A 27,142-nucleotide genomic window follows, 5' to 3' on the forward strand; every position below is an offset into this window, starting at 1 on the left:
ATATCCTGACTTTTCCCTAGAAGTCAAATTGCAACTTAGAACAAAGAAGATATAATTAAAACATAAGAAGCATTAAAATAGAATTAAATGATCAACACTATTAAAAACAATCAAAAACATGCTATTAAAACTAATAAGAGGAAGGGCAATTATCACAACATGGCACCTCACTCAAGGGCCTTTCTTTCAAAGTATGGAGTCCTCAAGAGCTTATTGGAATGAAAAAGCCATTGCCAGCCATCTCAAGACCTGAAAAGGCTCCTATGGGGAGATAATCCTATTAGTGGCATACTCATGAATGTGTTTCCTTTATATCTGTGTATATCCTTTTTGGGGGCACTGTAAGGTTGATATTCCTTTCTTCCTTCTGCAATTCCTAAAGCCCCCCAACTTACCATGCAGCCTTGGACTACCACTTCTGTTGCTATGGTCATTTCATGTATCATGGAGACTGAGCAAGATCAGAGAAGTGTCTGGCTCCGTCCCTGTAACCAAATGCAAAATGATTACAGCAGATCTGAGACCTCCAGTGGATCCTAGCAGATTTCAATGTCACTGCAATCGTTTTGCATTTGGACTTTAAAGGAGCTTCCCAAGCTGCTGAACAGTATCTCCAGCTTGGATAGCTCTTTCAAGATCTGACTAAGACCCACTGACCTGCCCCACAGACATGGAAGCTGCCAGCCACCGCTGGTGAGATGGCATTAAAATGTAGGGATGTTATGAGATTTTTTAAAAAGCAGACGCTCCTCAAGAGAGACGTTACCTTGTTTTCTTGTAGAATGTTGCATTTGTTGTGGCTGCTTATCGCTTATTTCGTAAACAGACTTGTGTTTGTTCCATCAGCTTTGGACCTTTGTCTGCCTTTGTGTCTTCTTTTGGACCAGACTTCCTAAGCTCCATGTTAGCGCCAGCTCTCTCTTTCCCGTACAAGCCGTTTTCCCCTGACGCCTTGTTTGTACTGAAGCTTATCTCTCTTGTCTGAGACAGAGAGAAAAAGGAACTTTGCATTTAGACTTGTTTATTTTTGCTTCCCATAATTTTACAATGGATTAAGTTTTCAAGCACCGTATCTTCCACAGATGCTTGCATTCTTCTGATTAATCTTTGTTACTTTGGGGGAGGGGGGAGATTTTGTTCCTCTTGAATAAAAGGTTTTGTTTGTGATTTTATACAGTTAGCCAGACTTTCTTTCATTCTTTCATACTTTCATTCTTTTTTTTGTTTGTTGTTGTTGTTGTTGAAAAAAATTACTTGTGGAAGGTTCTGGATAAATCTGAATTTCCAAGGTTTATCTTTCCTTCTTCTTTTATATATTTATTTCATCTCTGTGCGGTGTATGGTTGCAGCCCTCCAAATGTCTCCTGGGTGTTCTTCTAGCCTTAGAGAGTTTTCCACTGCAGCTTTAGTTCAAACTACGACATGACTGGGTATGTAGAAAGCTTTACCTAGAAGTCTGGTGAAAGATTTGGGATAAATGTTGAGTTTCATAAACAGCTGCCCCTATTTTTTCACAATATAAGTTTGGCATGTGAGAGCCAACTTGCTCTGATGCTCTATATCCATGTTGTTCCATTTTGCACCTTCCATTCCATCGTTGTGCTAGATTTTTCTCTGAACATTTGTTATCCTCTTATTTCCTGTGTCAGGTGCCTTTATCTCATGGCTCCCACACCCTCTTTGTCTACTGTGGTTAAAACAAATCTTCTAAATGTATTGTACCTGCAAATAGTCTCTGATCATCTCTGGTTATCCCATCTTGCCCACTGGGGAAAGTAAAGAACCTCCTATTCCATCTCACAGTGCACTCTCAAACCTGTTGCTGCGGGATGTCTTAGGAACCACGAGATGGAATAGGAGGTTCTCTACTTTCCCAGTGGGCAAGATGGGACAACCAGAGATGATCAGAGACTATTTGCAGGTACAATACGTTTGGAATGGCACCTGGGTGCAAGTTTTCTTATGACCTAAACAACCACTGATCACTAACCAGGAGAGTCTCCAGTGACTTTCAGTCATTTCCTTTCCAGATGTCCAGCCTAAGCAAAGCTAACCTAAGCCTGGCAAAGCTTTATGCTCCAACTGGGTCAACTAGGATTTCAGGCTTTATAGCAAAGTGAATCTGCCAGTGTTAGGAATTAGTTAGGAGTATGAATTGGAGATTTTAGGAGAGGTAGCCAGGGTCAGAGATTGAGGTTAGTTAGACTGAGGCCAGAGAGAGCATGAGAGTTATGAGTTTCAGGGCTACAAATATGAGAGAACAATGTGAGCTGGAGTTAATTAGTTAGGATCAATCAGAATTTAGATATTTTAAATGAGTAATCTTTGATTTTATGGTCAATATCTGTTTTATACAACTTTTTTTTGTATTATACACCTGTGCCCCTGAGAATGCTATGTAAAGGATATCAGAAAGCCTGAATTCAGACACTCAGCATCTGTGGTTGGAGCAATTATTCAAGGATGATAGGCTCTGGTGGCAAAATTAGAGGAATAAAATCTCGCACAGAACCATTTAAAGGATCCTGCATTTGATGCCATAATAGTGGGATGGAAGGAGAGCCTCAGAACTGGAAGCAGTTGCCGGATTCATGGAAGAAGTGATTGTGATCCTAGACAGAGGAAAGAACAATAATTGTGTGTGCATACATACAACTGCACCCCTTCCTTCCTCAATCTCCCCCTATCCTATCTCCCAGCATCTTCTTCTCCCACTTCCCAAACCATCCCCCCTTTTAGCACATTCCAAGCACGCTCCCTGTGCCAAATACAGCTCGAGAGATACTCTGCACAGTGGGTCTTGCTCTGCAAGGAGCTCTCCCTTAATGCAGAGTGACACGGGAAATAATCCTGTGCTGCAATGTGCGAGGACAGCGCAGCCCCATGCGTCTGGTTTGGCACAAGGAATCACCTCACGTCCCAGTCGCTCCAGGCTCTTGACATTCCGGGCTGTAATTACTTCCTCCCACCTCGGGCTTCTCGCAAATTAATTTAATACACAGAGAGATGAAGCTCTGAAGCCTGATTATACTCTCGCTTTCCCCCACCCACAAACCCTTTAGGGCCAAAAGGGGGTGGATATCGGGATGGAACAGGCATTCATCTTCCCAGGCAGGGATGCTGTCGAGGCCCTTTATTAAGCAGCTTTGCAAAGTGAGAAGTCTTTGGGAGTCGAATGCCTTGCAGCCTCTATCTCCAGCAGAAACTACAAGGGGACACCAAGTCTGAGATCCTAGTTGGCCTTGTTGGAGCATAAAGCTTTGGCAGGCTTTGGTTTAACTTTGCTGAGGCTGGACGTCTGGGAAGGACATGACTGAAAGTAACTGGAGACTCTCCTGGTTAGTGATCAGTGGCTATTTAGGTCAGAGGAAAAGTTGCACCCAGGTGACGTTCAACTTCCATTGTGCAGTCATGGGCAGAACAGTGTCACTGGACACCTCCTTGTGCAGTGTATAAAAACGTTCGTACCGTAAGCCACCAAAAGGATTCCAGACCCTATTTACTCAAAATGTAATAGTCAAAGTACTGGTAAGTGCAGGAGGAGGTTTTGTAGTAGGTGATGGTTTTATTGCACACAAGGGTTATCCTCACATTCCTAGGGGCAAAAAAAAAAAAAAATAAAAAAATAGGAAGATGCAATGATAGAAGCCATGATATGATAGATGGAATCCTGCTGGTATTTTATGCATGCATAAAGTTCCCTATGGAAGCAACTGGACATTTTTTTTCTTACGCAAAACATCCACATTCAGTGCAGTTGTGGAAGCAGAGTTGTACATGCAGTGACATTGTGCATGTAGTTGTACATTCAGATGTACTGCATGTACACCTCTGCTTCCACTTCTTTGCACTGAATGTACAACATTTTGCCTTTCAACACAAGAGTCTATATCCATGCAGAACTCTGTATCTGCGCATTTATGCTTCACAGTTCTGATGCAGAGAGCCAGCATCACTGGATTATGATTTTAGAGACCAGGGTTTGAGTTCCTGCTTGGCTATGGAGATCCAGTAGCTGCCCTTGGGCAAGTCGCACTCTCTCAGCTTCAAAAGAAGGCAAAGGCAAAACCCCTCTAAACAAATCTTGCCAAGAAAACCCGAAGCTAGGTTGACCCCTAGTATCTCCATAAGTCAGAAATGACTTGAAGGAACACAACAACAAGCTTTCATGTAAGATTTCAACCTATAACTCGAGACTTAGAAAAGTTGCTATATGCAAACTTTTTAGCTACACAGAACTGTTCATCACCTTCACCTCTATCTCCATCAGAATGGATATTTGGAAAGAGCAGTGCCTTTTGCAAAAGAACCTCAGGTTACACAATGCATTCTGAGATGGAAAATGGCAGAACTTTGAAAACATGGATAAATGTATTTATCTGATTCTGTTTACAACCAAAGTTTATTATGACCAAATTAGAAAAAAAGGTTTTGACTATTTTGATGACTATCCAGAGCCAGTCTTAACTGGACACAGTAATGATCAATGTTTCAAGTTTACAAAGAGCTGCTATGCTTCAGTTTTTCCAAACCAGTATATTTTTTTATTCTGCTAGTTTCACTGTGTGTTCAGTGGTGTTTCCAAGCTATTTCGAATTTCAGATTTCAAAACCAGTACCTTGAGCTTCTAGACTTTGGAAGCCAGAGTGGAGATTCTACATCACAGTCTATGTGTCATAACCTTACAAATCTGTAACTGCATTGCAGATACACAACAAAACTCTGTTAGTGAAGATGTGCCTCTGGGCACTACACCGAATGCCCACACTTTGTAACATCACAGCAACCTTTAGCAGAATACAGACAAGAGAAGCTACCCAATTCAATCTGGCATACATGTAAGACCATTTATAAAGATTTAAGTTCCAAGCCGAATGCCAGCCAAAAACTTTCTGTGCCAAAGAAACACACTCATTCCAGTGAATCACTGTTTAAAAATTTATCTTCCAAGCTCTGAACCATAACACACTATAGTCATTCAACTTGGATGTTATTGGAGTACGGAACAAGATCAGTGAGATCTTGCAGAGCAGAGGAATCCTGTCTCTTTGAGGTTGCTATTCTATTTCATCTGCAGCCAAATATAGAGCAAATTTAGAGGATTCTTTTTAGGCCAGCCACAAAAAGTTCAAGAGAAGTTCTGGAAAGTTCAGTTGAGTATGATTTCTCCAAAGGGGCTTCACACTTAGTTCTTCTTCTGGTGATGGAAGTGTCACTGTTTGGTCTCCTCTGGCAATTTTCTGCAGATGTTCCTTGTAAAATAAAATAAATTCATACACAATACAATCTCCAAGCCAAGACAGAACATCCACAGCAAACAAATGCAAAGCCTGGAACATCTCAACCCCTGTCTCCCAACACCCTCCTTGCTCATTCCCATCACTTTCTTTGCCATCTGAACCCCATCAAGGACAGGCTGATGAGAGAGCACCATGAAGCTAATACAAAAACCCTGGAGGCACTGCGGCGATTGGCAAAGAATGACTGCTGCAGTAACAAGAGAGGAAATTACAGATAAGTGAAGGGGAAAATGCCCGCCGAGATGAGGAGAGAACGCCTGAGCCGAGAGAAAACAAACGGAGGTGTCAAGGTGGAATCAATAGTGATTGCCCGACCCAGGAAGGACGGAGATGGGATTCATTATAGAAGGGGGATAAAACAGACATTATCCCACAAGCACACCATGCAGCATGCATACCATCCCAATGAAGGTGATAGCAAAGATAATTTAATGGTGGCCTCTGACTTTGGGATCAACTGAAGATGGTTCGCGTGTGCTATAGAAGTTTAGCTGAATGACACTGCTTCTCAGCAGAAAGTAAAATCCGGGCAGCAAATAGCACAGTTGAAACGATCTACAAATACCCGAAAGGCACCAGACCCCATCTCATGTTGGGAGCTAAGCAGGGTCAGCCCTGGTTCGTACTTGGAGGGAAAACTGCCAATGAATCTCAGGTGCTGTGGGCAATATTTCAAAGGAAAGAACTGACAAATCCACCTCTAAGGATCCCTGGCCTATAAAGATTCTATTAAATCCATGGGGTTGCCATAAGTTGTCAGGTGACTTAAAGGCACACAGGAAACAACATTTCATATACGGAAAAATAATATTTCTGTGTGGGAGTATTTATGCCAAATTGTGAAGATTCTGGATTCTTCTCATGGGGAGGAGGCAAGTTAAATTGCCCCCCCAATTCCAAGTAAGTTACTTCTGAATAAACATATACTGCCTCGCCACAGATGTAGTTTGCAGAAACTTTGGACCCATGTGATGAAACATCCTAATAGCTCTTAACAGCTATCCAGCATTCTATTGCATTTATGGATTGTGATAATGCATACTCTTTAAGATACATTTGCAAGGCTTTCCAATTTCTTTTTAAAAAAGCACCACTGATAGAAGTTTCCAGCAGTGACTCATTTGCCCTCACAAGGTGACAAATGCGGGAATACAATCTGACCAAGAATTTATCTTACCGGGAAAAAATAATATGACATCATGCTATGCTGAATTTTAGATTGGCTTTCAAAATGGATGTCAAAACCAGAGAATGAAAGACTATAAAAACTCCTCATCCCCCAAAGCTCCTTCATCCCATTCTTTCAGAGATAAAAAATACTGAGAGGGGAAGAAACAACTTGAAACACTCCAAGGAAACCTTTCCCAATGTAGGACCTTTCGGATGTGTTAGATTGCACTCCCCGTTGTTTCAAGTCACTGTCCTTGGGCATGATAGGACTGGTGTTCCAACAGACTTTCATGCCTCTTAGCTGGAGAATGCTGGGGCAATGCAAAAACAAGGGATGGGCAACCATAGAGAGCTTCACCCACTCTGTTTGCTGCCACTAACCCAGTGTTACCTGGGCTATATTTGTCCATTTTTTCCATAAGGTTTCAGCATCTGGTGTAGTATGAAAAGTCTAGATGCAGTGGTTTATACCTTTGGTGACTTTGCTGTTGCATACCTTCAAGTCATTTCCAAATTATTACGACCCTAAGGTGAACCTATCATGGGGTTTTCTTGGCACAGTTTGTTCAGAGGTTTGCTATGATCTTCCTCTGAGGCTGAGAGCATGTGATGTGGCGAAGGTCACCCAATGCATTTCCATGGCCGAGCTAAAAACTGAACCCTGGTCTCCAAAGTTGTAATCCAACACTCACACCACTACACCACACTGGCTCTCAGACACATGAGTGACCCATGCACAATTGTCTATCCCAGCATACAGCACTTCATTTTAGCTACACCAGCATACATTAAGATTACATAACTGCCAAACAGGAGCACAACCCCAGAGGTGTAGGAGGCAAGAGTAAAGGGTATTGTTTTAAACACTTTTATCTTTTTAACTTCATTTTATTCTTTTAACGAACAATCTTTTTAAATATTGTAATAGTTTAATTATATTTTAATGCATTATTTTTGTATTAAAAAACTTTTGTGTTTTTAATTGTACTATTTTTAAAATGGTAAACTGCTCTGAGTCCCAGTTTTGGGAAAATGTGGGATGCTGATAATGATGATGATGATGATGATGATGAGGCAGAGAATGCAGAGAGATGCCCTCAGATTGATCCCTGTTGCATATCCTGAAATATTTCACAGATGAAAACTGGGACATGTGTGGCCAAGCAACATCAATTTTTGATCAAGATGGCCAATGTTATTAATGCGGAAGAACACACAAGCTAGGAGAGGTGGCAGCAGTGTGCTTTTGCCTGAGCCTAAATGGAAGGACATGAGTCAGTCCTCTCCTTTCCTCTCCCCATGATGAGTTAATTGATACAAACTGTTGTTGCACTTTAGACTCAGTTTGCAGCAATTAAAGGCCGCATTTCCACTTACAAATAAATCACTTTGCAATCCAAATTGATGAATCAGTTCAGCAGTGGAGTTGGTTCACACAACTTTTGCCCCAATTGCATTTTCTTGCTGCAAAATAAAATAAAATAACCCACTTGTGGTTCACGTTGATGAATGAATCGATTTAAAGTGGACCCACTCCAGCTGGCCAAAGGGCAAATTTAAATCAATTCTGATCCACATCTGGTTCACACTTGCGCAGAATTGATTTATCCAAAAACACGGAGGGAGGGGGAATCAACATCAAAAAGACACGGGTTAAATGGGTCTAGCACATGACCCCCCCTCTCTGAAATCGCTTCAGTGATTTGGCTCAAGTGTGAACCATGATTATTTAAACCAGTTCAGACTGATTTGTGATCAGGTTTAAAAGGTAGTGGGAATGAGGCCAAAGTTAGCTGAGGACAAATTGAGAAGGTGGGAGGAAGAGGAGAAACCAGACCATTTTAAAAGCAACCCAAAAAGTGGGATGATGGAATCTCTTTCAAATCAGGACAGTTGGAGCACATTCTGTTCTATGCATGATCCTTCATGCTCAGCCTTGAAATGGGTTCTGTTTACATCACTGGAGCATCACCAGCCTAATGCAGACAAGCAGACCATCTACTCAATGTTTGCTGGCACCTCTGGCTCTTTCCTGCAGGCAACAAAGCACCTCTTTCTTTCTCCAGCAGCAAGCAACCTCCTTCTGACTTGGCTGTGACAATGAGGGGAAAGAAATCAGCATTCAGTTGGAGAAAGGGGAGGAATAAACAATGCTGAGAGGAGTAAAAGGGGCTATGGAGAGCTGTTGGTTATGTTTCTTTTCAGCACTGTTTTAAAAGCTTCTATAGACTGTCAGCCTCAGGGACCACTTGAGTGAAGTAGGGAGAGCCTTGATGGAAGAATTCTAAGAGTGAAGGGCTTGGAAATGGTTTCTCTGGAGTCAACGGAAAGATGGCCAAAACTGTTGGTTAATTTCTTTTTAAAAAGGAAATAGATTCCTAGAATCCAAGGTCACTGTTGCAGTATGCTTCCTGTCTGGGATATCTTGACCTCTGTTCCCAGATAGGCAAAGTTTGGTTTTGGATACTACGTATTCAAGTGCGCTTTGTTACTTATTTATGGATAGGATTATATATTGTGGAAGGAACCTCAAGGGCTATCTAGTCTAGCCCCTTGCTACTAAGAATCCACAACAAAAAACTCTTGGGAAATAGTCATTTAATGTCATTTTAAGACTTCCAGTGAATAATAATGATGATTATTATTTTTATTTATATCCCGCCTCTCCGGTTGGATCGAGGCGGCTTCCAATGAGAATAAAACACAATACAGAGTACTATAAAATACTGAATAAAAACCATCATCCCTCCCTCCAACACAGCACTTAAAATTCCCAATTAATAATCATAATGATAAATAATATCCAATTATAAAATAACAGTAAAGACGATTGAAATCCTGGGCTGTTATACATGGGGGTCTGTATTAATAAGAGTCCACCATATTCTCATAGAGTCTAATTCACTGCTGAACAACTCTTACCATTATGAAGTTCTTCCTAATGTTTAAGTGGAATCTCTTTTCTTATAATTTGAATGCATTGTTTTACATCCCAGTATCTGGAGCAGCAGAAAAACAAAGTTTCTGAATGACAACCCTTTTAAAGTTATTTAAAGATGGCTCTTAATCTTCTCTTCTCAAGCTAAAAATACCCAGCTCCTTTAGCCCTTTCTCACAAAGCTTGGTTTCCAGACCTTTTTACCATTTGTACAATTTAGATTTATAATTTCCATCCTCCAGGGAACCCAGTCCATGTCCATGGTAAGTACTAGAACTTGATTAAAAAAAAACTAAGTGGTACAGAGGCAAGAGAAGAATGAAACAATAAAATTTAAAAGCAGTATTAAAATTAAAGGGATATCAGAATTTATTTGATGGCCTGGCTTTCTCCCTGTGCATCCAAACAGGTTTGCAACGCAGATTAAAATAATATAGATTTTAAAAAATGAAAAGTTAAAATGGCAAGCAAGCTGTCATTATAGAAGCAGCACTGAAAACATAAAAACAGCATATTTTCTTGATGGCTGCCACTCCCATGCCTTTGTCCTTCATCCTGCCATCCCCAATGTCAAGGTGGTTTTACCAGCGTAGTTCACCAGGTCAAGTCCAACCCAGCTCTCCATACTCAGCCAAGTGTTTGGAGTCTACTCGGGTCTAAGGCCACAGAAGCACCCAAGAGAGATAGCATCAGGCTCTCCACTCATTTGGGCTTGCAATTTCATGGCCATTGACACTGCCTGGGCTGGCACCTTTGGATAATTTAGTGCCACTCTCCAGCTAAGCAGCACCTGCTTTCCCTGTTCTCCAGGCAGCCCTTCATCAGGGTCAGGAAGGCTTTCTCTGACAGCTTCTGTTTCCCATCAAGCCACTTTGCAGAGCCATTACATATTTTATGGCTGACTTCCACTCCAACAGAGTCTGCGATTTCAATGGATCAGGTAGAGAGGGGATGGGAAGGGAGAGGAGAGGAGAGGAGAGGAGAGGAGAGGAGAGGAAGAAGAGAATAATCTAAGTAGAGAGGGAAGCAGGTACCCATCCAACAGAGAAGGTAAGCATTGAAGGGGAGACATCAATCTGGTTCCATCTGTGCTGGAAGTTACTAGTAGATTGATCAATTTGACAGAGGCCTGGGTTCTTCCTCTGCTCCCCGTGGCTCTCCAAACACCAACCTTATAAAGATTGCTTAAGAGTTCTCTCTCTTCCTCTTTCTCCTTTTAAAAGGTGATAAATCAAGGTGAGCTGCAGATCCCCACTCATTTTCTAATATACACCCAGACCCTCGACCTACAGAACAGGGCAAGCAAGATGGATAGGTTGGCTCCCATGGAGTCCCAGGAAAGGGGGCCTGTCACGATGATGAATATTCCCTGGACTTTGCTTTAAATGGATTCAGAAGAAAGTCCTCCAGGCCTGACCACAGGGGCCAAGGAGAAAGTAGAAGAGTGTTTCTTCTTCTTTTTTCCAGACACAAACAGAGTCTCCATGGAGGAGGGGTGTAGGTGGATGCTAAAGGAAGTGTATATGATCTGATGGTGTCTTCTCCTCCAGCTTAAAAGTGTGAGCAAGCTCATGGAACTCAATGGTAAGGTCTACCATGATTTTCTATGCAATACATGGCAATCGGGGAGTAGCTATGGGAGGTGGAATGAGGACTTTGTCTCTCCCATAAGAGGTCTGCTTTCAGTCCCCAGATTTCTTTCAGTCCCCAGATTTCTAGTATTGCAGAGAGTGAGACACCAAACATCATTCACACCAAGAATTCTTCTATTTGATCTACTTGATGTATTTCTGTTAATATTCCCTTGGTCACTTGCCCTGTCCCTTTTCTCTGGATGCTCAAAAACACTTATGTTGTCTAAATTTTCAACTGAAGTATGCCACTTTATCATTTACTGTGGGAAATAATGACTACATGGCAAGGGGCATTGCAATGTTTTAGAAAACAATGAGCTCAATGGAGGGAGAGGGATTTCTCCCTTTCTCCATTTAATTTCCATGTTGCCTTTCCACCAACAGACAAAAACTTTTGATTTAGGTTGGCCTTTGGCAAATGCCCTTACTTGCTAGAGACAGGGACTGGCATCCTGCATTACAGTAATAGATTCGTAACATAGGGTAATGGATTCAGAATCCATTACTGCTCCATTTTCAGTCATGCACCGCATTCACAATGGTCCACATGGCACTATTGCCATAATCACAAATGCTCCAACCCAACCTGCCTTTGCAACCAGCAGCTGCATTGAACAATGGAGGTCTGTTCTTCTTGTGATTGGGTTTCACTAGGATGTTGTTTCGAATTCTCTCCCGCCAGTGTGATGAGGAGTGCAACAGAGTCCTGCTTCGGATTGCAACATTTCAGGTCACTCACAAGAGAAGACTGGAAATGTCATTCTGTGGTGCCAACCATTGACAGTAACAGGCCTCCATTGTTTAGGTGGCTGCTAGTTGTTGGAGTAGCTTTGGTGGGATCAGGTTGGGAAATGGGTGGTGGTTGCACATTCATAACAATGTGTCTGATGTGGCATCTCAGCCCTCCTACCTCCCTTTGAACTAGATGGGCACTGTATTTCTCATTTATTGGTGTGCTTTTAAATTGTGCTTTAAAACCTTTATGCTTTATACCTTTATGCGTTACATGAATTTTGCATCTGAATTGCATTTGTTGATTAATTGAAAAGCACCTCCAGTCCTAACTTGGGAGAGAGCTGCGATGCTGAATGAATGAATGAATGAAAACCTAAGGGCGTCCCAAAGAAGTTGATTAGTAAAATCAAGGCTGACAAAAGAAAGCATTTCTTCAAAAATATATGTTAATAAGCATATGGAAATATGAGCCACAAGGTGTAGTGATGTCGGCCAGCTGGTATAGTTTTAACAGCAGATGCAATGAAATTGTGGAGGAAGAGAGTAAGTTGAGGTTGATAAGTCTCTGTGTGGAACCTCCAGGGGCTAGGGCAGCATATCATTGAATACTAATTGAAGAGGGCAAACAGGGTGGAAGGTCCCTTGACTTTATGCAGTTTTCTTGGAAAGAAGGAGTTGAAGAAACAGGAACAATAGCAGTTCTGGAGGAAGCCATTTTGTGTCCTTCATGATGTCCCAAAACTAGCATCATTCTTGGACTCTGTATGTGAGTCTGCATGTTTGTATTTGTGGGTGTGCATGTGTTGGTGTATGTGTGTGCATTTGTGTGCTGAAGCTGCATGGCAATGAAAACAGCCACAAAATGTCAGTGGCAGACAGTGGCCCTAAAGCCAATAGGGTATAAAATCCATGTCAAGTTTTAGTGCTGAACTCTGCCCCCCAAAATAGATTCAACATCTTCAATATTTCCATTTATGTTCATACCAAAACCCGGATTCACTGAAGTTGATTCTGCTCTGTGCTTAAAGGAACTATCTAAAGTACTGAACTCTTATCTTCAAAATCAGTTTAGTGCCTTGGATACAAAAGGGATAGTTCCTCGAAAGCTCAGAACTTCAGCAAAACTATCCAGAATGTTGAACATTAGCCGCAAAGGCAGGGGAAGACAAAGGCCGTATCTAAATTGCAGAACTGATGCAGTTTAACACCACTTTAGCTGCCATGGTTCAATGGTATTGGTTCAATTCTGGGATTTGTAATTTTGTGAGATATTTAGCCTTCTCTGTCAGAGAGCTCTGGTGCCACACAAACTACAAATCCCAGGAATCCATAGGCTGGAGCCCTGACAAACAAAGCAGCATCAACAGTTCTTTTAATGTTTGATCTAAAACCCAGAGGGCAAGCATGATGTGGTGACTTGAGGGTTGGACTGTGGCTCTGGAAACCAGGGTTCAAATCCCAGCTCAACTATGGAAACCCACCTTGGGCAAGTCATACTGTTTCAGTCTCAGGGAAAGGCAATGGCCAACTTCATCTTGCCCCATGACAAGTCTGCGTTAGGGTCGCCATAAGTCAGAAATGATATTAAGCAACACCAGTGACACCAAACAAAACCCAGAGGGGATACACTGCCCTATGGAGCCATTGGACACAATAGTAGAATATTACAACACAGGAATATTTGGAGAAAATTCAGCAATGCAGTCTTCTTTTGTGATGGTGGTGGTAATGGTGGGGTTAGGAGTAATCTTCCCAGATGAAGAAAAGAAAAGAAACCATAGAAATGTCGGCCCAGCAATATTGCAGACAACCATGGCATGCTTCTGGCAATCAGCACGCCAATATTGTTGCCTGAGTCCCCTGCTATGGCAGCTGTTTTCCTGTTTGCTAGTTTCTGGCACCAATCAAGAACAGGAGACTCTAAATGACACCTTGATTATCACTCACATTTTCAAACCTTGTCCAACAGCAGTAGCTGTCAGATTTCATCACGCGAGGCCGCAGGTTCTCATCAAAACATTTCGCAGCTCGCCCGAGAGAAAGAAGCTTCAGCGACATCTCCTCCGTCTCCTCCGTCCATTAAGATGCTCTCCTCCTTTTCCCTTAAGAGTCTTCTTTCCTCCGGGAGAAATCTCAGACCTGCTCAATATTTATTTTCTCCATCCAGATGACAGCTTGGGGCTTTCTTGTTTATTTAGCTATTTACAGATTTGAAAGAGCTGAGAGAGGTTGAGAGGCCCTCGTATCACAGCCAAAACAAATTGGAGAAGGGGAATAAAAACATTTGGTATTGAGGAAACACTTCCAGCTCAAATCAGCTTTGCAGACATTTGATTTGATAGTGAGGCTTAGCAGTGCACACACTTTGCGTGACTGAGGCTGCATCTACACTGCAGAATCAATGCAGTTTGACACTGTTTTAACTGTCAAGACTCAATGTGATGGCAATCTGGCATTTTTCATTTTATTTACTCCAATAAACTACAGATTCCAGGAGTCCATAGGATGGAGCCCTGGCAGTTAAAGCAGTGTCAAAATGCACCGATTTTGCAATGTGACGGCAACCCCCTTAAGGAAAACTCAATTTCAGCTTGAAAAATGGAAATATAAGTACAGTTGTAAGGAGAAGGAGAACCAGAACTTGGAAAAGTTATGTTCTGTTTTTAATTACAGCTCCCAGAATCCCTCATTTTGAGAGCCATTTGCCAAAACCTTGTTGGCATCCTGAGTGGATGTAACTACACTGGTGTGGGCAGTGGCAGCAGAAGAAAAACACACAGATAAGTGTATATATCTTCATAAATTCCATTCTCACAGGGGGATATATATATATATCCCCTCAGTGTGAGCACATTGTAGAAAATGACACAGTTTTCAAAGACTATTCATAATTTAGGACTTATTCTATGCAAAAAAATCTGCACCTATTTTTTCTGTGCAGAAATTATACTTTCTGTGTAGGGAACTTGTTTTATGCATAGAAATCTTGTTTCCTGTGCAGAAAGTATGGTTTTCTGTACCCATGAGTGTGCACACACACATACATATTTACAGACAAAATCCTTGGTGTGCATTTTCCATGCAATATAAGTCCTAAACTATGAAGATACTTGCCCATCTTAGATTCTTCTCATCAGGGTTTCCCAATAAACATGAAACCCATTTTAAAACAATTTTTCAGCAATAACATTTTGGTGAATTTTTTAGGCTATGTGGCCATATTCTGGAAGAGTTTATTCCTGACGTTTCAACAGCTTCTGTGGCCACAGATGCTGGCAAAACATCAGGAATAAACTCTTCTAGAACATGGCCACATAGCCCAAAAACCCCACAAAAAACTATGGAGGCAGGCCATAAAAGCCTCTGACTTCACATTTTCCAGCAATATTTTTGAATATTATTTCCATATTCCTTCCACAACATAGTGCTAATGAAAGAAGGAAGGCCCTTGGGCCACAGGGTCCTTTAAGCTGGATATTTTTTTCTTGTTTCCCCTTGCCATTAACAATAACAGAGATCTTGCATCCAAGAAACAGGGTGTAACCTAATGCTTACAGAGTTGTACGGTTGTTGTGCAATGATGCCAAGACACACTACAAGACTGCACCTCATGTAGAACTTTGCTACCATACTCCAAACATGAATAGATCTCTTGTGTAAGAGTGTAAGAGTTTAATTTGCCTGCATAAGTCACCAAAAGGTTTTACATCTGTCACCAATAAGTGCCCAGTGATAGCACAGCAATGGGATTCTATTATAGTCCACTAAAAATAACGTTTCCAAACCATCTTGGAGGACACTCTGACAGGCAGACAGTAATCCATGAATATTAAACCATGCCAAACCTAATATGGCCACTTACCAGGATAAAGAATGCACAGTCCAAGTGAAGCCTAATTGTGTTATTCAGTCCCAGAATTCAATTATTATTCATTCTCATGCTGAGGTCCTTCCAAAGTATGGAGACTTGGAAAATGTAGCTCATCTGCCCAGCCAACAGGGTTGGCTATCTGAGTATTTGAGAGATGGATGACCTTCAAGCCTGGATGAGGACTCTTAGAAAGTAGCCAAGGATGATTAAAATGGGTCTGGTTAAGAAAATCATGACTGACTTTCTCAACCAAGCAGGCTTCCTTGGAGTCCAATAGCCTTGACTGGAACTGCACATTGTCAGAAAGCATATCTCTTAGGATTGTCAAGATCTGAGGCAAGGCTTCTGGGATTTAGGTACCTTCTTGGGATCTCAAGAGCAAGGAATTGTGGAGCGTCATGTCTTAGTGAAGGTGTCATGTTGATGAAAGGTCCTCAGGTTCCACAGAGGGATGGGATGGATTCACCTGCTGCTGCTGGAATGAGAGAAGGAGGGAGGAGGAGGAAAATCTCAAGGAGCAAATGATGATGAATGAAATGTTTTTGTCAAGGAGAACAGTGATACTAGGAGTCTGGTTAGGTCCAAGGGGAGCAAGGACTAGGCCTAGGGCAGGGGGTGCTGAGCAGTCTCCATTGGTTCATAGCCCAGAGGAGCCACCTCACCCAGTTCAGCATAGCTATTCTCCTGGAATGCTATATAGAATTGGGAAACACATGTTTTTTAATGACAGCTTCAAGAATCCCCTAGGCAGTATTGCCAGTGGCTATGCTAACTGAGAGATTCTGGAAGTTGTGGTCTAAAAGGGAACCTTTCCCAATGTCTGGTTGTACTGGCAGCTCAAAGTCCATGCATGAAGGGACACCTCATTCCATAGTGATGGTGTGAGCCACCCTCCCCTCACTCAGACTCTGGCAAAGAGCCTTGTCTTCACAGTTTGCATCTCCATCCTTTTCTTCCATGCTAAAGTTTTCATCAATTTCTTTCTCTCCGCTGCAGTGGATTCTTCCAGCAATATCCTTCTGTGTGAGAGATAATCAATGAGACACAAACACACACAAGATATAATCAATGTATTTTTAAAGTACATAGTAAAACCAGGCAATAATCCTGCATGAGAGGTAAGAAGTAAGGAATCAGGCCCCACCCACTTCTCTACCAGGCTCCATTCACACACCTTTAAGGTCCACCCTTGGTTTCAGGAAATCTGGTTGAACTTTTCCAGGCTCTGCCAAAATTCTAATAGTTCTCCCCTTCCACAGAGATAGGAACATAATGGCTGAGATCCTTCATGAGAAGGTGTAGCATAAATATCCACATGTGAAGTTACAACTTGATCATGATACTCAACACAATGCACCTGAAGGCACTGGTTCTTTTGGGTGCTTGCTGGACAAAGGGTCTGATAGTAATTCTTTCCTCTCTTCTTTGTAAGGGAAAAGTTAGTTAAGGCCCACAGAGGTTCAGAGAAAAGAACAGCCTCCAACTGGCCCTCCACTGGCTCTACCCAAAGGAGTTTCAGTTCTGGTCAGAGATGCCTGGCTATCCAGAAAGGCTACTCAAGCTAAAGTAGTAAGACATGATTCCTCCCTCAAGCCCATTATGTTATTCTGGCTCAAAAGGGAGAGGCACCCATACATACACCTTCTCTCCTCTCCAGGTGTCAGATAGTCTATGCACACCACTGGCTCCCAGTTGATCCTTTCTGTTCCTTCTAATGGGTGGAAATTCCCTTCTCTTTATGAAAAGTAGCCTTCTTTTCACCTCCAGGTAGAAGCTGTGGTCCTGGGGTGGTTATTCTGAGCAGCTTCCAACTTTTAAAGGAGGTACAGGGGCTTTTCAGTATGAGGCATGATAGGCTGGTCATCACAGGGTTAGAGAAAAGCATTCCATTAAGGAATGAAGCATTGAAGAGTGCTTGGCAGAGATCTGCCAGCATGGATGATGGACAGAACTCATGAGTCATTCATTTTTGTTTTTGCGGCAAGAAAGGCGTTGTTTTCTGGAAAATGCATTGCACTCTGAGAAGATGAAAAGTTGAAACTCTTTGCAGGGAAATGTGCCCACCGTGTCAAGATGTGGGCTGAAATTGTTCCTCAGAAGTGCATCTTTGGTGCATCTCAGAAAGGTCTCCCAGAAAGACAATTCGATCTCATTTGTTCTTCTTTCTCCATTCCTCCACCCCCACCTCCTTTCTCCTCCACCCCTTCCTTCCAAGAATAAGACCCTGGTCACCTTGTACTGGATTGCTTTGAACAGCTGGGGCTCATGGAAACAAATCGAAGCATCTTCATTTTTAAGAGAAATGATGCGTTACGCCAGCCAGCTGCCCCTGCCTCCGTCGTTCTCCTGTACATGAGTGTACAAGCTTTGACAGATGGCAGCGCTTTGAGTGACTGCTTCAATTTTTATTCTTTCTTATAATCCATAGCTTGAGTTCCAAATACTTTAAAACCATTACCGGCCCATAGATCACCCCAAAGTGCTAAAGTCCAGGGCACTTAATAACCCTCCAGAAAGTACTATCAATCAGTAAGTGGGGGAATTACCTAGCAGCAAACTATTTAGTGCATAAGATACCTGCTTTTGTCAGAGATGGATGGGACCGCAGTGCTTTGCAGAGGTTCCCGGAAGCTGCCATTTCGGTTCATTTTACTGGTGTTGTTCACATGGGATAGAGGGCAAGCTATTACAACTCTGCTGAACATTCCACTTTTTGGATTCCCAGAACAAACATAACTTTGCCACTGTAGTAGAACTATCTCCTGAAAAACATTGGGTCTGAATATTCATTCCATCTCCCCGCCTACTAATATAAGTTTTATTTATTGTGGTCTGAATCCTCTATCAGTTTATGCAATGTAACTTTATATACAGATAGAATTCAGAGACATAGCCGTATTCATCTGGAATCTGAATATGCTAAAAGGAGAAAAAGGAGAAAACAGAAAATGGGATCTTGTAGCACTTTTGAAACTAACTGTGTGAAAGATGTTGTAGCATAAGCTTTCATAGACTCAATCTGAGGAAGGAGACTCAGGCTCGTTACATACGGGCACTTTAGTACACGCGGAGCGCGTACTAGGGTTAGAAAGGGGCGGTGCTTCCGCACCCCCTAACCCTAGTGCGCGCTCTGCACGCACAAAATGACGGCAGCTGTTCCACATGGCCGCCGCCATGAGGACGTCACGGCTGCACTGCCTCTATACAGGGCAGCGTGGATGTGACGTCCTCACTCCGCGCCAGGGCGCATGGTTTGGTCCGCTGGGCGCAGCCTTCACACGGCACCTTTCTCCTCCTCCCTGCTGCCGCGGGGTGTCTTTGGGGCTTGAAGCCCCAGGGACACCCCTTTTCAGGGGTTTTGCCGCTTCCCCGCAGCCTGAAAAGCGGAGGATCGGGGCCTCAGCAGCTGCCGTTCTGGGGCGGGTACAGCCCGCCCCAAATGGGCGGTCTGTAACCCACCTGAGTGTACAAAAGTTTACACAGTTGGTCTCAAAGGTGCTTCAAGATCCCTTTGCATAATCACTTTGTAAATACTTAGCTACATAGAGGAGGTGCTAAGAAACTCTGTTAGTAATCTGCTAAGATGTGTAAAGGGACACCGGCAAGGGTCTTTCAAAGTGCATTGGGCTCTACCAATGTGTATCAGCACTTCCTAGCCACTGTTCCAATGCACAATGGGTCCAATGCATGATGGAAATGATGTGCTTCAGTACCCTTGTGCATCAATAGTAACATAACAGTAGCCCTTTACTGAATACAGGCATTACAGAACTGCCCAATTCTAATTCCCACAGACATTAGTCCACTTACAAAAGATGTAAGGCCCTCACAAGACTCCGGCCTTTATTTTTATTAACTGAATTTATATCCTGTCTTACTTCCAGCATAGGACCTAAGGCAGCTCACCACAAATTAAAATTAACTACAGCTTTAAATAAATATTTAAAAAAAACAAAAAATATATAAAGAATTCTATTCAAAACACAATATTAATAGAGGACATTAAAAATGCAATTTTTAAAAAGAACCACACAGTTTCTTGTTTGTTATTGTGTGCCCTCAGGTTGTTTCTGACTCACAGCAACCCTAAGGTGACCCTATTGTGGGGTTCTTCTGGTAGGTTTCTTAAGAGGGGGTTTGCCATTGCCACCCTCTGAGGCTGAGAGAGTATGACTTGCCCAAGGTCACCCAGTGGGTTTATAAGGCTGGGTCTGGATTCAAATCCTGGTCTCCAGAGTCATAGTCCAACACTCAAGCCACTATGCCACATTAGCTCTCAACTACACACTACGCCCCATTAAAAGACCCTTCTGACATATGAATTATGAGCCAAAGACCTATCTAAATAAATTCTTTACCATCTATTAGAAAGATAGCAAATATGGGGGCAATTGAACCTCCAATGGAAGGGAGTTCCACAGCCTAGGAACAGCCGCTGAGAAGGCTCTCTCTTGTGTCTTCACCAAGCATATCTGTGATGGTGATGGGACAGAGAGAAAGCCCTCCCCATAAAGATTTTAAGGTAGGACAAACTCATAGAAGGAGATAATAGTCTTTCAGTTATTCTGGATCTAAGCCATATAGGGCTTTAAATATAAATCCATTTTCTAGCTCCAACAAAAGTCTACCCATTGAATCAGCTGCTGAATGCTAAGTCAACATCTGTGCAAATCCTATGATGTGTTACAATGTATTAATTTTGCATTTAAAAAAGCTTTGGCATTTGCAGATGCGCTTATGCTTTTTAAATTATACTCCTGCAATGTGGAGTTTAACTGAGGTCACCATTGTCGAATCTTGCAAGTTTTTATTGTTGCAATAAGACTTGTACTCCAGAGTTGGGAAATAAGCACTCCTTCAATGGTTAGAAGATCTCCCTGTTTTAACTACACAGGTGACATTACTCAGGGTTAACTAAGTATACTTAACAAAAGTAGCTGATATAGAATACCTATCACCTACATTTTGAAAATGTATTTTTGGAAACAGTCAGCTTATATACATTGACATAAGCTGACTATATTTCCAAAAATACATTTTCTAGCCTCTTTTTTCTCATCTTTTTTTCATATCCTATAAACTTTCCTTCTCCTTCACCTTCACCTTCACCTTCACCTTCTCCTCCTCCTCCTCCTCCTCCTTCTCCTCTTCCTTTCCTTTCTGTTTCTGTTCTTTGCAATCATACTTTAACATTTTTAGTTAATTTCCATTAGGGTCACCATAAGTTGGAAACAACATGAAGGCATACAACAGCAAAAAAAACAAGCATATTAAGGTGTTGAGGGTTTTACCTTCTCCCAACCATGATCATTGGGTTGTGCTTTGACTTGTAGTAATATGAGGGTGCTGGGAATCCTTTCAGGGAACTCCTGTTCTCATCTCTCTTTGGCTCATCCAGATCTTCCTCACCTTTTGTCTTGGCAAAGGCACAGCAGACACAGGGAAGCAATAAGGAAGGCTCTCCTTCTGTCTCCTGCCAAAATGTCAGAGTGGCATCAGGCCAGACGGAAAGGATGGGAAAGCAGCAGCTTGGATCTTGACTGGTGAAACATCTAGCAGATTGTGGTGGGAAGTGATATACTAGCCAGGTGATCGCAGCAGTGACAAACTGTCACCCATTTGTGCGCGGGGAACAGATGCTTCCCATTCTTGGTTAGCTTAGCACTTTTTGAGAACTGACACTCTTTCTTTGGTACAAATGAACATTCTGCCTGTGCTATAGCCATATAAAGTTCAGTGCTGAAGACTCTCTGTGTGTGTTTGTGGAGGAGGCTACATACACTAGCTAATCCTGTGATTTCCAGGCAATCATGTTTGTTCAGAAGAAAGTCCCCATTGATTTTGATGAGTATCATTTTCTAGTAACTAAAGTCATACAATCTGAAAGTTGGAAGGGACCTCAAGAGTCCAGCCCCTTGCCATGCAGGAATACACAACTAAAGCACTCCTGAAAGATATCCACCCACCTGCTGTTTGAAGTCCATCACCCTGTGATGCAATCCACCAATATGAGACAACTCATATGTCAAAGATGTTATTCCTAATGTTTTGGTGGAATCTCTTTCCTTGTGAGTTGAAGCCACTCATTTTGTTCTAGTCTCTGGAGCAGCACAAAACAAGCCAAGTCAATCTTCTACAAGACATCCCTTTGGATATTTTAAAATGGCTTTCATATCACCACTCAGTCTTCTCCTCTCCATGCTAAACATATATCTCACATATCTATATCCAGCTCCCTAAGTAATTCCTCATAAGGCTTCATTTCCACACCTTCAGTCATCTTGGTAACCGTGTTGGGGTCCATTCAAATTTGTCCATATTCTTGAACTGTGCTGCTCAGAACAGGCACAGTATTCCAGGTTGGTCTGACCAAAACAGAATAGAGTGGCACTACTACTTTCTTCAGTTGGGACACCATGCTTCCATTGATGCAGCCAAGAACTGCATTAGCTTTTTCAGTTGCTGCATCACACTGTTCATTCATGTTTAGCTTTTGGTGTATTAAGACCCTGGATTCTTTTCAGATACATTGCTTTGATACATTGCCATCTCATGTTAGGCAGACACATCTTGGAAGGGGGTATATTTCTGGATGCCCTACAATTCATAGCAACCTCCCTATGTGAAACTGGAAGTATCTAGGCTAGACATATGTTGGGATAAATGGTTTAATGTCAGGACACATTGAGTAAGGTGAAACATTAGTATTGGTGATCGTTCAGTCCCTTTGACCAGGCTGTTGATGACTGTGTGTCCCTTTCTCCTTGCCTCCTTGAAGTTAACATGCTCCTTGACTAGACGGATGAAGCGTGTAACCCATATCTGTGACCTTCTCCTTTGTAGTGATTTGTTACTGAAGCCCAGGAGTGTGCAAGTAATACGAAACCAGATCAATGAGTAAAGCATGAGTAAAACTACTTAATTAAGAGCTGTCTGCGTCCAACAGAAGCTAGAAACTCTTGTGCTTTATCAATCTGTGGCTGAATGCAATGTAGTATAATCTAATGTCAGAGGCCGTGAAACCTCTTATGGGTTATTTGACTTGGCTCAGTTCTCGTTGATTGATCTTCTCTTCCCAGGTGACCGTCAATAAACATCAATCTGCTTGCCAACATGCACATCAACACACAGAGGGCTAAGCAATGAACCACCCTCTTTTGAACTGGGTATTAAATCAGTTTTGAATTAGGGCTGAGTGGCTCGTATTGGGAACAAGTCTTTTATCAGGGTCTTTATGAACTTATGTGTATAAGTACCTTGGGCTTGCTTCTTGCTTCTGACCACCAGCAGCCTATTCAGCTGCTGGAACTTCACAGACAGCCACATTAGAGGGGGAAAGCAAAGTACCCATTGTACCAGTCTTTTTTGATTTCTTTTGGTTTAGGTTTGTAGCTCCCACCAATTAAACTTTCCTTTTTGAGTTGTTTTAATATCATAACTTTGGACTAAGATTTGTTATTCGTTCCACAAAGAAACAGAGCAAGATGGAGATGGAGGGGAAAGGGGAAAGAAATCCAAAATTGAGAGAGTAGAAAATGTAGCAGAAGTGAGAGCAAAGGAAGTACAGCATACATAAATTGCTACATACATGCACACATCAGGCATGGAAATAGCCTCCTAGGTTGCATCTGCACTGTAGAAATAATGCTGTTTGACCCTGCTTTAACTGTCCTGGGTCAATGCTATGGAATTTTGGGAAGCGTAGTTTTGTGAGATGTTTAGCCTTCTCTGTCACAGAACTTTGGTGCCACAACAAACTGCACATCCCAGGACTCCATAGCACTAGAACGGTGGCAGTTAAAATGGCATCAAACTGCATTATTTCTGCAATGCAAATGTAACCCCATTTGTGCAAGCAGGAAAGTTTACTAATGCCTTCATATCTGATGATCTTGCAGATTCACAACAGAGAACCATCAAGATAGTAATGTTGTTGTAAAGGAGGACCAAACCTTGACATATGTGACTTCATGGATGACATCTCTTGTATATCACATGCTGCATTGATCTACCAAGATATCCTCTACTGCCAGCTCCCTGGAATTCATCTATTTGTCTAACTTGCTTCCATGGCCCAAGTACCTGCATCATTTTCTTGATGATCTTAGCTTGGATGGCTTGGGCTTTTCTGGATTGACAGGTGTCACCAGTTCTTCTAGCCCAGAATGATCTCTTATGGAAGCAGCTCTTCAAAGTATTAACTCAAGGTAATTCTGTGGCCCTAGATATACTTTTATGAGCTTGGGATCTTTTGTATACAAGCCCTAGGAGTTACAATTGAGCTGTGTTCCCTGCCTCACCAAGACTGCTACAGGTGTGCTTGGGTTTCCAATATTTAAGCATCTCCTTTGACTAGTCTATAATTGAGACTGAGGACCCAAAGCTGAGTCCCATCAACTTGACATCACTATGCCAATCATCTGAGCATCCCCACAGAGAAAGAAAATAAAACCAGCAGCATCTAAGAGACAAATGGAATCTTTCCTCCTTGTTGTTGTTATGGACCTTCAAGCCATTTATGACTTATGATGCCCCTAAGGCAACCCTAACTTAGATTGTTGTTGTTTTTTTTGGGGGGGGGAGATTTGTTCAGAGGGGGGTTTACCATTGTCTCTGAGTCAGAGAGAGTTTGACTTGTGTAAGGTCACCCAGTGGGTTTCCATGGCCAAGTAGGACTGAAACCCTGCTTTCCAGAGTCCTAGTCCAATGCTCAAACCGCTGCACCATGCTGGCTCTCAAGGTCCCCTTCTACTCTTCTGCTCAAGTGGTTGTAAGATCAAGGAGCTCTGCCCCATGATCTCCATTGACCCCAGTAGCTCTTGAGAAGTATCTTAAGTGGAATCACAAAGAAGGGAGTGACCCTTCACCCGCACTCCATTATCTTGAAACTCTTTCACATAATTGGATAGTGATACTAATGATCTGCTCTTGGGCATCTGAAAAGCTTTTGGGCGGCCGACCAACGTGTTCCTCACTTAGTAAGCACACATCCATCTGACTGCTCCTTTGTCTTCTTTGTGACGGTAGCAAAAATGCACTTGCCACCGCTAATGCACTTGGCTCTGCTGTTAGGACGCATCCATAAACAGAGGAGGATAATAGGAAGCGGCCCCCTTTCCTCTTTTCAAGTGGTGACAAGACTCTGAGGCAAATTGCACCATTTTTTTCTATTGTTTCTTTGTTGCTTTTATACATATAAAATAATAATGATAATGATGATGATGATAATAATAGTAAGAATAGAAATGATAACAATGGTGTCGGTGTTTCTCATATTCTAATAAATAATTATTTTACCCTTCTCCTCAGCCCCTTTGTAGGGATGGCAGTAAGTGCATTTTGTCATTTTCTTGTAACAAAAGGCAAAATAAGAGATACCGAGACTGTTTTTGAATTTCGCTGGCAAGAAACGAGAGCGCTTCTCTAACATAAGAAGGAGGAGGAGAAGGGAGAAGAGGAGGAGATGGGAAATCTTGCTAACTCTATACTGAAAGTCTATGCCATCTGTCTTTTTGCCCCTCCTGGATTCAAGTTCGTCAGACCCAGTTTTCAAAGGTCTTCCTGGTCATTCTTGGAGCCAAAGGTGCATATTTGGACCATATGGGCTGACAGTGAGTATTCCTATAATTTCACTGTTGTGTAGTGGTTAGAGCAAGAGTGGGCTCTATGTAGGGCATTCATGTGTTCTCTAAATATCTAGGGAGATGTACAGCAGTACAATTCGATGTAGTGGTTCCAGGACTATTGCCAGTCTTTGAGATATCAGCTGCTGGTAGTCCAGAGAGAGTTTCTGGAGACCATGGAAGGCCATACTCTTTCCTTGCTCGACCCCCCACAAATAACAATAAGCAAATACAAATGCAGCAAAATGGCCTCAAACACCCTTTAGGAGTCTATGGGCATTGTTTTTTTGGGCTTAGCTCAACCATTTTAGGCCCAGGAAATGCTACTTGTTTGATGACAGAAACTGACCCAAATGATATGAACCAACAGGTCCAAGTTATCAGTGAAGACATTCTACCTAACTACTATTTTATGGCTGTTAAGGACTGTTTAGAGGTGGAATAGATGCACTCAGATTATTCTTTGGAGGCTTTTAAACAAGATTGGATGGCCATCTCTCAGGGACAATTTAGCTGTGGATTTCTTCATAGGATCGAGTAGGGCGAGATAGGCTTTGGGATCCCTTCTAACTATGATTCTCTACGCTTCCAAGAAACAACCCTTTAGTGGTTTCCCAGATCCCCCCCCCTCCTCATTCTAAAAGGAAGAAATGTCTCTCTTAGTGCTTAATTCCTAGCAGTAAGAGCTTTAAATAGAAATCTGCTGGCGTTTTGGCCCCACACTTTTTCCTTTTGACCAGACTGTACTTTGTGCTGGAGGATCTAGAGATTCCTAGAGCGAACACTTCTCTAGATATTTGTAAGTCCTCTAATGTGATTCTGTGATAAAATTACAACAGTTGTTGACCATAGAGTTCTGCTGGAGGACCTAGAGATTCCCAGAGAATGGGTCTCTCAGGTTTAAAAAAATGGCGCTTCCTTTATTTGTGGTTTTCTGACTATCATAGGGGTCTTGGTCTTGCACCCTTAACCTCAGCAAATGTGGAGGCCCCACTGTGCATTTTGGCATTTGGAATAGCTTTTTAAAAGTTCAGTCCAAACCTTGGAGTAGTTTTTTTGTTCCACTGGCATGGGTACCACTAGCCTCCATTGCATGCTATGCTGAATGGCAAGTACTGTCCATATGTGTTTGAATGGAAGCAAAATTCCCAATACAGTTTGGAAATTATCCTCCTTCATGACCTTTGAGAATTCCAGTTCAAGACATCTCCAGCCACTTGACGCAGACACAAATGTACTAGCTTCTCAGCACTCGGTTTAAACTGGGCTAATAAATAAAAATGAATGTCACCACAACCATTTCTTTTTCTATTAATGGATTCTGTATTAATGCTGCTCCCGAATTCAGCTCATATTAATTTTTTATATCAGACCTCTGTGATCTCAAGCGTTCAATAATCCCCTGGAAATTCTTGTCTTCTTCTAAACGCTGTTGCTTTTCATCACATCTTGTGGTACCAAATCCCATAAATTAATGATCGGTTGTATGAAACAGTCCTTCTGTTTTGTCTGTTCTGAACCTACTGCCACTCATTTTGGTGGGTTGATTCCTAATTCTATTATTATGGGAAATGGAGAAGAATTTTCACCCATGAAGACCCATCTTGGGGGACGGAGCCCAGGTGGTGCAGTGTTTAAATGCCAGCAGTTCATCCACAATGTTGTGAGGTCAATCCCAGGGCTCCAAGGTTGACTCAGCCTTCCATCTTAGTAGGTTGGTACTCATTATATTGGTGGCAATATGTGCCAACCTCCACTGAGACTTTCCAGGATCCACAAAGGAACTCAATCCTGACAGCAACCTCCAAAGATTGTGCATCATCATCATCATCATCATCATCATCATCATCATCATCATCATCATCATCATC

Source organism: Sceloporus undulatus, chromosome 6, assembly GCF_019175285.1.
Source record: "Sceloporus undulatus isolate JIND9_A2432 ecotype Alabama chromosome 6, SceUnd_v1.1, whole genome shotgun sequence".
Lineage (NCBI taxonomy): Eukaryota > Metazoa > Chordata > Lepidosauria > Squamata > Phrynosomatidae > Sceloporus > Sceloporus undulatus.